General features: G+C 41.9%; 1 protein-coding gene across 2 annotated transcripts in view; it reads right to left on the reverse strand.

Annotated features, from left to right (window-relative positions):
* Positions 1 to 12,536, reverse strand: part of b4galt2 (UDP-Gal:betaGlcNAc beta 1,4- galactosyltransferase, polypeptide 2) — an 83,556-nt gene extending 71,020 nt beyond the window's left edge. The window contains exons 1-2 of one of the 2 annotated variants that reach the window (XM_061694966.1): positions 12,347 to 12,536; positions 12,125 to 12,166 (exon numbers count right to left, since the gene is read on the reverse strand). The gene's annotated coding sequence lies outside the window, so the exon portion shown is untranslated. Of the gene's footprint in view, positions 1 to 12,124; positions 12,320 to 12,346 lie in introns of those variants that run through there. The other variant, XM_061694965.1, reaches the window with a different exon arrangement.
* Positions 12,537 to 12,580: the final 44 nt, after the last annotated feature.

Consider the following 12,580-nt stretch of genomic DNA (forward strand, 5'->3'; position numbering starts at 1 on the left):
TGCCTGGGAGTCAAATTATCCAAAGGGTCCATTTCTCGTAATAAAAGGTCTTTTTTTCTCCACTGCGTAGACTTTTTAATGAAACTCCAAGGTATTCCCATATACATCCATATTGAAATGAACCTTGAGGCAGAAGGTATCCAGTAGCCGAATGCAAAATGCATTTACATTGGAAATCAAATTGCGTCGACCGTTTGGTTGCCTTGTTTAGCCACTCGAGAGAATTTAAATATTGTTAGCCTAATATAGCATAATTGCCTTTGTCATTTTTAACTTATTGTCAACATACCAATGAAAAATCTGAAAAGAAAAAAAATGTTTTTGCTAAAAAGTTTGGTTTTGTGTAGATTCTCAGTCACCCATGTCATAGTAACCTGCAAAGTTGTCGCTTGTTGAGTTTGTTTTCCCAAAATACGACAAAACCACTGAGGCAATTGTGCTAAAAATATTCGGAAGAGTTCTCAACATGATTCCGCGCAACTGTACAAACACTACAATTATAAAGACATTATTAAATGAACACCTTTCTACCAGCGTCAATCTAAAGCGAGCATAATTATCGCTGATTTTGTGATACAGCAGTTGTATTGGACCTTGTTATATGTACCAAATTAAGTGCCCCACGAGTGTATTCGCCACATTATGCTCCCAAAGTGTTGAATTATAATGTCAAAAAAGAATTTCTTTTTGTTGAAGAAGCAAATATGAAGCTTTGTGGTTTTGTTTTTGGTTTTGTTTTTTTAACTGCACAGTTACGAATACATGTAGGAATAAAGATGGGCTCTCGAGTGTTTAACTTTATCGCCTTTTACGCAGCTGCGGAATTTACATTTAAATAACTCGGCTGGGCTCCGTTGTGACGTTGCCGCTGACACAATTACGGCGGCGACTCGCTCGACGGCTTGTATTCTCTAAAACTTAAGTGCAATGTCACGTCGAGGAAGAGATGTGTCGCAGCAGAACTCGGAAGGCGACAATAATTTAGAGATGGGGCACGTATACTGTATATACTCTGGAAATGTGTGTGTGTGTGTGTGTGTGTGAGTGTAGGTGTGTATGCGTGTGCGAATGAAATCAGTGGAGTGCAGTCGCTCGGGTCAAGGCTTTAAATTGGAGAGTTTAATTCAAGTTGAAGGAGCGTCGGAAGGGAAATGTTTCACGCAGTTCTCTCATCATTTCTGCTCTTGTCACGTAAATGTAATAGATGCCTCACGCGCGGCTGCGATATTTTATCCCAAGCCAAAACACGCGTGCACGCACACGCACGCACACAAATGTGATCACCAGTACAAAAACAAAATAAAGAAATAAGATAAAGAGCTGGAACGCCACGTCATACTAATTAGTTATGTAATGGGATTTTTCACATTGTATGTCAATCTACACATCAATTACATACACTACATGCAATCATACACAATTTAAGGGGACATACTGCGTTATGGAAAATGTACTTTTTTATGGCTTGTATACAAATATTTGATTCTGTCGAGTGCCTGCCTACCTATCAAGTGGAAAATTACACAACCGAGTGAATCTTTTGTGGCTTGCCTTTTTCCTGAATTGGGTCTGTGAATGAGCCTCTCTCATTGGTGTTGTAACAGCGGGGCTAATTTACATAATACCGACGCCACGCAGAGTTTCTCTGACCTTGACCGGGCAGCCAAGCTGAGGGAAGATCCTTTATTTTCACACGATGTCCGAAGTCCAGCCGCTGGACTGCACGGAAGTCCTTTTGGCTATCATGTCAAAGGCAAAGGGTAAGCAGAGCTGCAGCATGAGCATAGATTAGCGCTAGCTTCGGATAGCAAGCTCATACATACATATTTGGCGAAGATGTCGACATGAAGGCGTGTTGTGCGTTGCGATGTGTCCGCTGCATGCGCCACATACACGGATTAGCTACTCAAATTGACAATGGTAATGCGGCGGCTCGGTGATGAAGTGCTGCCTCCAGGGATGAAAATGAAACCGTTACTGTCTTTGTGGGCACTCACGTTTTTCTTCACATTGGCAATAGCCGCTCGCCTCGCGGCGACCCCACTATTGCAGAGCCTGGTTGTCATGGTAACAAAAGCTGTTCTTTGACACGGCACCACTTAAACAGTCGTTCAACAAGGCTAGAAACAAATACTGTAGCGTGTGCTGTAATTCCTGATATTTGGGGTATTTTGACAAAAGCATGTCACGGGCATGTTATGAGGACATCCGGGAACTGTTTTAAGTTTAGAAAAAAAAAATGCGCAATTGGTATCCTTTGAAGGATATCCTTTTTTTTTGTTTAATACATATGATCCAATTACACAAAGAACGATTATAATAAGAATGAAACTGGAAGTCGTCATAGAAAAACCGCAACGCAACCCAATATTATTATTACTATTTATGCTGCGTTATATGCACAGCGCTCAACATAAAGGAGTACACGCTCTTTGACATATACGATATATTTTGTAATCTGAGTTTCCTTTTTTATCTGAATAACTTTAAACTGGAAATACATGGCTGATACTGTGAGATTGTACTCATGCCTCTACTCATAAAAATGCTCCGATGCCACTACACCGACACCACTTCACCAGGCTGACATATACCGAGATAGATTAGGGTAAACACGGATGACAACTCTTTGAGCCGACTGCAAATTACGCTCTGCAAAATGAATAATGAACTAAACGCGGCTGCGGGTCACACGGCAAGCGACATTTTCGAGCCCCTTCGGCTCCGGCTGAACCCGCTGCGCTCCCGTCACGACACCGCGCAACCCGTCGGCCCGCAGGTCCCGGAGGCTACCTGGATGATCCTGCCAGTAGCATATCTATATAATCTCGATGATTAAGCCATGGACGTCTGAGTACACACTGACCTGTACAGTGACACTTCTAATTACTCATTAAATCAATGGTTGGACAATTCTAGAGCTAATACATAACACGCTTCATAAAAAAAGACGCTGCCCCTTACTTTTTTAAAACAGGGTCCAGAGCAAAGAGACGTGAAGGTGTGTATCACTTCAGTTGTCCTACTAATTTCATTTAAGAACTAAAATGCCTTGTGTTACAGCTTCCCTAACTGCAACGTAAACTACCAGGGATGTACAGATTATTTATTACAAAGTACATGTACAGTGCTCCACAAAAATGAGAAAACTCTGCTTTTTCCAATTTGTTTTTTTTTTATATATAAAATGTTTGCTTTGCTGGACATTCATTGGCATGTACTCATTTGTAAAACATGATATAAACTCATTTCAAGACAAATCACATTACGAGTGTGCTTCCAGAGAAATGTCATCTGAGGACCCACATGTGAGTATTTTGTAGTATATCGTGCCATAGAAGGTATTGATTCTGAAAGAAAACCCAAGGTTTTCTAACAAATCCGTAGTCTTAGGTCAACAAAACAACCCGAACACGCGACACTGTATGAGCGCAACCTTGACAGGAAAGAGAAAAAAAAAAAAAAAAGCACTCTCTGTATAAACCAAGCAAATGGACCAAATATCTCCCACATTCTGTACTGTTACCAGGAGACAAGTGCCCGCTTCCACTGCGGGGCCAACATAAAACTGGCAGCACCTGTAAAACATCTGTATATTGAAATTTTAATTGGGCTACAGATGTAGCAGTGGACAGACTGCTCATTTGTGGCGGTACATATTTCATAATGTTGGTCCAACATATGCTGGGAGCCAAAGTCGAGGATTTTATCTTGAAAGAGACAAAACGTAGCCTCGTACATTGGGACTGCTTGCCTCAATAGTGGCGCGTTTCACAATAAAGTCAATACTGATGAGGTTATGGTGACCTTTTTTTTTTTGCTGATCTCCATAGTCGATGCAAAAACTAGCAAAGTGCAACATGAGTAAGTGCCTTTCCGCTTGGTCAGCACTTTGGTGAGGCGCAACACGTTCAGGAAAATCAAGAAACGAAGATTTTTTTTAATCCACGAAACTTCAACTATGTTGAAGGCCTTTTACGGGGGTTGGCTGTTTTCTTCACGCTAGTTGTTCCTTGTTCGCAATCGTCATGAACTGTTGTCAGTGTTGGCCCCGCAGTAAAGTTACTTTGCACGAGACAAGGTCGCTCCTTCAAAACGGGTTTCGGGAGGCTTAAAAAATGGGAGTAATCCTCACTGTAATTCCTTGCATTTTTTTGTAGTTTTTTTTTTTTTGCATACATTTAACATGCGAACAGACATTTTGTGTGGATAGCTTTTATCACAAAGGGCAGATTATGGTTTTCTTTTTGTAATTGTTGTTTTCAATGTTTTTTACTGGCCGCACAGTGCATGGGTGATGAGCCTGTCTGCCTCGCAGTTACAGGTTCCGACTTCGAATCATATTCTCCCTGTTGTTGCATGGGTTTTCTCCAGGTACTCCGGGTTCCTTCCAAATTCCAAAAAAAACTACAATTCTAAAACGACTGCTGAATAAAAACAATTGCATTATCATCTTGATTAGTCGTCATTCAACCGTGCCAGTGTACCTAATGTTGTGGCCAGTGAGTCGCCACTCTGTGTGTGTTTCACAGATGTTTTCAGCAGAGCCTTCGGGCTTATTGTATGTCCTCATCTCATGCGGAAGATGAGATTTTGTCTCATCCGAGCGGGAACAATGCGGATGGAAAAAAAAAACGTTTTCAGGTTTATGGCTTATGACTGAGCTTGAGGAGATGTTATGATATAACATAAAAACTGGATAAAGACAACATTTTCCACATGCAGATCCCTCCTCTCTCAGGCTCTGTCTATCATCCCCCCCCCCCACCCCCCCCACCCCCCTCCTCGCCTTGAGTCTTTCCTTATCAAAAATGCATCAGCCAAGCAACACCTGATCATCCGGAGCACATCTTGCTGGAGGCGAGTTCATCTCCCCCAAAGCCCTCGGCACAGCACGGTGGGACAGATGGAAGCAATGGACGGTTGCTAGCTCAGATGTTTGGTAGCTAAAACACCCGCAAATTTTGTTTTAAACTTTTTTTTATAGAACACCACATTGCAGATCATTGAGGTGGCAAACCACAGAACTACTATCACCAGCTATCTGTACAAAAGTCCTTAAAGTAAATTATCCATCTACATTATTTTCTATACCACTGATCATGTTCACGGTCCAAACTGACTTCGGGCAAACTGTGGACTACACCCTGGACTGGTCACCCTCAACTGAGTGGATGACTTCCTGTTTCATTTCAGTCATGGGTCCTTGAGACTTTTTCATGTAAGCTTCCAGGGGTCGCTACTGAGTGTGTTTTTAGGGATTGAGGGGGTCCTGTTCGAGACGCCAAAATTCACTATTTGACCAGAATACACCAGGATATTGTTTCATTTGTATGAGAATTTCTTTGAATGCCCATCCCCGAGGATTACATGCCTGTCGTGAGAACAAAATCATGACAGTAATTGTGTGAGGAGGGGGGAGTATGGAAGGGATGGGGGGGAGACGTAATTCTGAAGCAATTGGGCCACGTTGCGAAAGAATCAAGTCATTTGTTGGTCATAAGACCAATACGGCAGTTTTTTTTCCCAGTTTTTGCGCAGCCGCTTGTTTTTTGTACAGTTGAAAATGGTCCAAAGGCTACAAGCATCCGCCTGCCCGGTGTCACTCCTAACTTTCTTATTTTAAAATGCTTGCAATTTCTCAGTTATTAAAAGTGAAGACAATTTTACATTTTGGTCCTGAAGAACATGAAGTAGACGCACATGATTTGAGAAAGGCGGGGTACACCCTTGACTGGTCACCAGCCAAGCGGATTATTTTCAACATGTTGGGCATCGTTTGGCACTGAAGTTTCGTTTTCTGTGGTTTTGATTTCGTTTGCGGCTTTTTGCGCTAATCCCATCAAGCCAAACGAGCCCTCTGTTATGTAACCGCCGTCACCCCCAGCGCGTGACTTATGCATGCATTACGATGTGGATGAAACGCCGCCATTCTTTTTACTTCCCGAGCGAGAGTAAGATACGCTGCCGTCGACACGACATTAATCAGATGCTCGGCCACGCTCGGCCGCGCTCGGCACGGCCTTGACCTTTCGCTGTTCATTAAAGCAAGGAGAAGTCGGGGCTCCCCGGTTTACCGTGCGCATCCCCGAATCCCTCACGTGCACTTGACGAAATGTCAGCGACAACAGCACACAACACCAAAAGTAACCGAAAGAGACCAACTCACTGTGAGATGGACATTAACTACATTTACTTAATTGACTGTCGGGGAAATATAATATTATGAAGTAATATTGTTTATATGCAGTGTTTTTTTTAAATGGGATTGGAGAATCTCTGTGAATGTTCTGAACTCCTTTTTCCAGCCCATGGGAAAGCTGTTGTAATGTTCCTATAATAATAATAATAATAATAATATTTGACTACAACAATTAAAACGTAAAAACATCTAGTTAAATTAGTGTCATATAAAAGAAATAAAAAATATGTAAAAAAAAAAATAATCCTATGTTTTTATACAATTGTTAAATTAATATCACAATCAAAATGGAGCATTATTATCTTTGTCAAAGTAGAATGTTGGCTGCAGCCGTTGCGCTGAGCAGGGGTACCTAATCAAGTGTCCACCTGGAGGAAGAAGGAAAGGAGCGAGGAGCAGCAGCTAGTTAAGGGCGTGAAACCACAAGGAGAAAGCGGACGAAAGCGTCTCCAACATCCGATCTCCTCCTCTGTAATCTTCTCGCGCGCCAAGACAAATTGATGCAGCGCGTGTGCTGCGAATTAAAAGAATTATTCACACGGCAGCCAATTAACTTTTATGACCTAACAGGACTTGAAAACCAACCAGAGTAACAAAACGGCATGAGAGAATTTGCAACAAAATGAGGGTGAAAATGGGCTTTCACTTGTGTAGCACTTTTTTACTTTCAAGATAACACATAGCACTTTCACACAAGTCTCAAAGACGCGGCATCAGGAGCAACTCGAGGACACGTCGACATAGTCACAGCGGCTCAGGAACGTACCCACAACTTTCGACAAAACAAAACAAAAACAAAAAAAAAGAAGAAGAGAAGACATGAAGCAATTTGCATGGAGGGGGGAAAACAGGACTCAAGAGAGAACAAAACACAACAGGGCTCTCTGAGCACAACACTCAAATTGCCTCTCAGCCGTCTTGCAGTCTGAAGGAGGTCGGGGCTCTTGAAAAGACGTCCGACAGCTGCTCTTCACTCTGCACATTGTTGTGCATCAACTCACAACATGAGCCGTGAGTTCAAATGCAACTTTTGAGATAAATACGCCTTTAAAGTCGCACAGAACAACATTGACAGATTATTCCAAGAATGGCTGAAGTTTCACAAGAACTGATGGCATCACTTATGGTCTCACGCAAATCGGAGTTCAGATGAAATGTTTCTTGAATTATACACCTCTAAAATTGCATAAATAATGTACACTGATCCTCCCAAGATGTGCGCAAGTCATAGGAGATTTGCTTAAGTCGCGACAGCTTCGTCGCAAAATCAGAGCTCATTGAAATGTTTTGCAAAATACGACTCTAAAGTTCCATAGAATGTAACTGATAGAGCCTTCCAAGATCTGTAGAAGTCTCACGAGATTTGTTGAAGGCTCACGAGATTTGCAGTAGTTTACAATATCCCTGAAGTCGTACAAATTGGTGTTCAGCTGAAAATCTTGGGGGAAGTATTTGCGATCGTCCCACAGAACTTTATGGATAGGACCTGTCAAAATTTGCAGATGTCTCACGAGATTTTTCCAGGTCTCACAAGATTTGCTGAAATCTCTAATACTCCCAAAGTCATACAAACAAATCGGAGTTGGAACCGAACATTTTGGGAAAAGTAAGCATCTTTAATCAGACAGAACTTCATGCATAGAATCTTTCGAGATTTACTGAAGACTCACAAAAGTTGTTTAAGTCTCACAAGATTTGCAGAAGTCATTTGAGATTTGCTAAAGTCTTACAAAATTTGCTGGTGTCACAAATGACTCCATGTTGTCAAAAATGCACTCATCTGAAAATTTGGGGAAAACATATATCTCTGAAATTGCACAAAACTTCATGGATAGAACCTTCCAAGATTTTCTGGAGTCTTAACATGATTTGCCAAAGTCTCACAAGATTGGTTGCAGTCTCAAATGCCCCTGAAGTCAAACAAATCAGACCATCAACCATAATATTAGGGCTGTGGAAAAACAAAACAAACAAAAAAAAACACCACAAACATTTGGTCGACGCAAAATCTTCTGCCTCGAGCCAATAAAAAGTATTCATGAATGAATATTTGCGCTGTCCGGAACCAATTTGCACCGCCCAGAACCATTTGTCCACTGTCCATGTTTACCACAAGGATATTTGTTGCAGACGGACGCACTGTTGGGCCAGTGAAAAGCATTGCCAAGAAACGACAGAGTTGCATCTGCAAGTGATTTTTAAGAAACTGATGTGTAATGTACATATTACATGATGTTTGGGTGAGCTGAATAATAGCTAGCGTTGTTTTTTTTTCTTTTTTACCTAAAATGGAATAATTACTCAAGTACTCAATGAAATATCTATAGGATAATCGATTCTAAAAAGATTCGATAGTGACAGCCCTACGTAACATTTCGGTGAAAAATATGCCTCCACAGTCAGAACTTCATTGACTTGCTCTCCAAGATTGGCAGAAGTCTCCCGAGATTTGTCTCCCTAGATTTACGGAAGTCTCAAATTCCAAAGAAGTCGTTCGGATCAGAATTCAACCTCCATGCGACTATCAATATCTAATGCTGTATTGATACAGTACTGCTCTCTCCCAAAAAGGCCTCTGATCTAGCTGCTCATTTGGCAGCGGCGCAAAGGAGTAAATGAAGTGCTTTGGCGGAACGAGAGGAGGATGGCGGTTCGGAGGAGTGGGGGAAGACGAACACTGGCTCCGGCTCCATTTAATACTTCCGTCTTTCAGGCTTAAGGCCACCGCCGTCCAATTATGCGTTCCCTGGTTGTCCATTTGATCAACCTTTGTCCTTCATGCTCTGCACTGAACAGCCCATGTTTGAAAGGCTATTTAGCCACTCAAGTGTAAAAACAACCCAAGTGATGTTTTGATGAATAGTAAATGCAAGGAAGGGTAAAAATGGAAATGTACTGTATAGCTGGAAGGCTGCCTGACTTCTAAACAGTGACAAGTTAACTGCTCAAATTTGATTTTAGATTTCAGCTTTGTAGTTCCTAACGGTTATTGCCGGAACTGAAAATAGAAATAAACAGAACAACGAGAAATAAGCCCCAAGGCATGTGCAGGCACATGCACATGTGCAACGTACATGGTATATGACTAATGCCATCACTCCTGTCACTGGTTATTCATGATAATTCTTCATGACCACCACCTGACACAATAGCAACAAACAACAACCAGAAATAATCCATAAAGTTAAAAAAGCATCCACGCAATGTACATCTTGTTTAATGCAATCACTCCTCTCAACAGTTATTCATGATAACTGCCACCTTGCAGAAAATAAATAAACAGAAAGAGAAATAAATAATCCACAAAGTCGGGAAAGCTACAGAAATACAGGTTTGAATATTAGAAGGAAGGCTTAAAGAGCAGTGTGTGGTCCAGTACAGCCCATGTTTATGCAGATAAAAAAATGTCCATTGAATCATTTCCACTGTACCGCACGCAATCAGCTAATCGTCTTATTCTTTATATCAGCTCCCCGAGAGACACGCTTTGACTCCAATCAACTTCGTCTATCAGGCATCAATGTTTCGGAGCGCTGAAGATGTGACCTTCCGTCTGTAATTAAACCCACCCGACGCCACGAGCGCCTCGCCGCTGTCTGATGGGTGATAGCGCAGGCGTTGCGGTAGATGAGCGCCGATACTGCCTCGCCTCGCCTCGCCACGCACGAGAGCGTCGAGGCTCATAGGCCAAACCCTCGCAGCTCACATCGCAGCGCAACTGACACCATGAGGTCACGTCCTGACGATCTATACTGCAACGCAACATATCTCAATGGCCAATTACTACTAATCCTTCAAAGGGTAAGTACTTTTACTTTATTTTAGTCTCTTAAGAGACTGTTCGACACTTAGTCAGAATGTTAAATTGGAACCATAAAACATTCATAGCCATAACGGTACATTCGTAGTTAGTAGGTAGTAATTATAATTTTACCCAAGCAATCTACAAAGTAAAAAAAGCAGGCTTGGTTGGTAAGAAATATATGACAACAAAAAGGAAGAACGCTGGTGTAGTTGTTAGCATCTTAGCCTTAACTCATTCACTGCCAGTCCTCCATGTTAACATGGATATTTGAATTCAACAGCCGTCAATGGCAGTGAATGAGAGTTCTGAGGTTCGGGATTCGAATTTGGACTTCTCTGGGTATTCCGACTTCCTCCCAATTTCCATGGGAGGAAGTCATTCATGGGTAACAACTAGAAATAATCTACAGAGTGAAATAAAAACGCTGCAAGCTCAAGCACATGCACAGTGTACTTCTTGTACAATTAATGCAATGGCTCCTTTTGCCAGTCGTGATCACCACCAACTTGCACAATAGAAATAAATGGTGGAAATAAATATAACATCTCAAATTCATGCACAAACTAAAAAAAATATTGTAAAGTAGGGGGAGTGCATGGGTACGTGCAATGCACATGTAGTATTATTAATGGCAGAACTCTTATCACCAGTTATTCATGATAACATCACCTTGAACAACAGAAATAAACAGAACAACTAGAAATAATCCACAGTGTAAGAAAAAAAAAAAAAAAAAGTCCCACAGAACACTAGGTTCCGTGTGGGCACAATGTACCCATGCAAAGCACAGTACATGTAATTTGATTTATTAATGATAAATGCAAGTTTGCACAATGGAAACAGACAGAACGACTCAAAGTAATCCACAAATTAAAAAGAAAAACTCCACGCCACCCTTGGTTACACACGACAAGGGCACATACGTATGACTTATGCAATCACTCTTCTCATTAATTATTCAGGATAACACCACCTTGCACAATGGAAATAAACATAAAGACTACAAATAATCCACAGTGTCAAAAAGCACATGGCAAGCATAGTTACGTGTGCAATTTGTATCCCAAATAACTACTGCAATTGCTCATTTTTCCCATTATTCATGATAACCACCACCTCACACAATAGAATAAACAAATGGTCTACAAATAATCCACAGAGTCAAAAAATAGCTTGGGCACAATGTACGTCTCAATCAATCCGGCACCTTCCATCCATCCATTGATTTTCTGAGCCGCTTCTCCTCACTAGGGTCGCGGGAGCCTATCCCAGCTATCATCGGGCAGGAGGCGGGGTACACCCTGAACTGGTCGCCAGCCAATCGCAGGGCACATACAAACAAACAACCAGTCGCACTCACATTCACTTGCACAATGGAAATAAACAAAATGACGAGAAATAATCCAGAGTCCAGGTAGAATGTGTTTTGCCATGGCTTCACGAGTACATCACTTCCTATGGGGGCAAACTACAGTACTTTGTTTCCCTAATATAAACAACAACTTAGAAGTCTACCGTGTACTATTTCAACTGTGCTACTTATTATTATTATTACTATTATTATTATTATTATGAGTTCATCCAGTAGTTCAGTGATTTACAGCACCGCTCCGGTCCCCCTCTGAAGAGATACCGTGTCAGAAATGAGAGACGTGTCGGATTGGATTAGCATCCTCTCTCCCCAGACTGTGTGGAACTGCCTGGTTGGGTTAAGCTTCATCGTGAGGAAGACCTCCACATCCTTGTTACCCCCCCACCACCATCATCATCATCATCATCTCTAACAGAAAGAAGCTGGCTGGACTCCCACACAACAGACCCCTGGACATGTCATGATACAGCCCCCCTCACACGTGTTTCTATTAAAGTAAATTTTTGCATTATGCACAAATGATGGGAGCTGCAGTGTACTTTTTAAGAGCTGGGAGGCAGCTGTGTTTCTGCAGGGGATGGAGGCTAGCATGGCGGGTGGAAGAGAGGTAGTGTTCGGGATGGCTGTGGTGGTAACAACAAAAGAATTAGTAGCCCACCCACCCCCCACCCCCCCAAAAAAAAGATGCAAAATGGAGCAAAATCAAATGTAGGGAGGGAACAAGGGGGAACGCAGGGCTGCTTACCGTGATTTTGTCAGACGAATACTTGCTGCATCTTTGTGTCTTCTTTGCAGCACGTCATGTTAGAAAATATAAACATATTTTTCTATTATAATTATTAGTTCGCCAAGTCAACTTGCCACACAATATAGTCGCCGGTGAAGGAAAAAAATTGTGGCAAAATTAAATGAATGAATTATACAAATTAAACAAAAAAAAAAAAAAAAAGAATAAAAAAAAAAGCACCGTGCTGTTTAGCTAGCGTCAACCGTATCCGCCGCGTCGACGTCGTCCAAGCGAAAAGGAGGCGAGTAGAGGGGCCACGTCCTCATGGTTTAGCTGTCATTTTGTTGTTGTTGTTGTTTTTGACAAGGCAACAACAAAAAAGAAAGCGAGTGAAACGAAGGGAGGATGGAGGGATGCTCCTCTTCCTCTCTCCGGCAGGTCCCTCTGCTCCGCTTTCACTTACTACGGAAGCCG

Source organism: Phycodurus eques, chromosome 13 (assembly GCF_024500275.1).
Source record: "Phycodurus eques isolate BA_2022a chromosome 13, UOR_Pequ_1.1, whole genome shotgun sequence".
Taxonomy (NCBI): domain Eukaryota; kingdom Metazoa; phylum Chordata; class Actinopteri; order Syngnathiformes; family Syngnathidae; genus Phycodurus; species Phycodurus eques.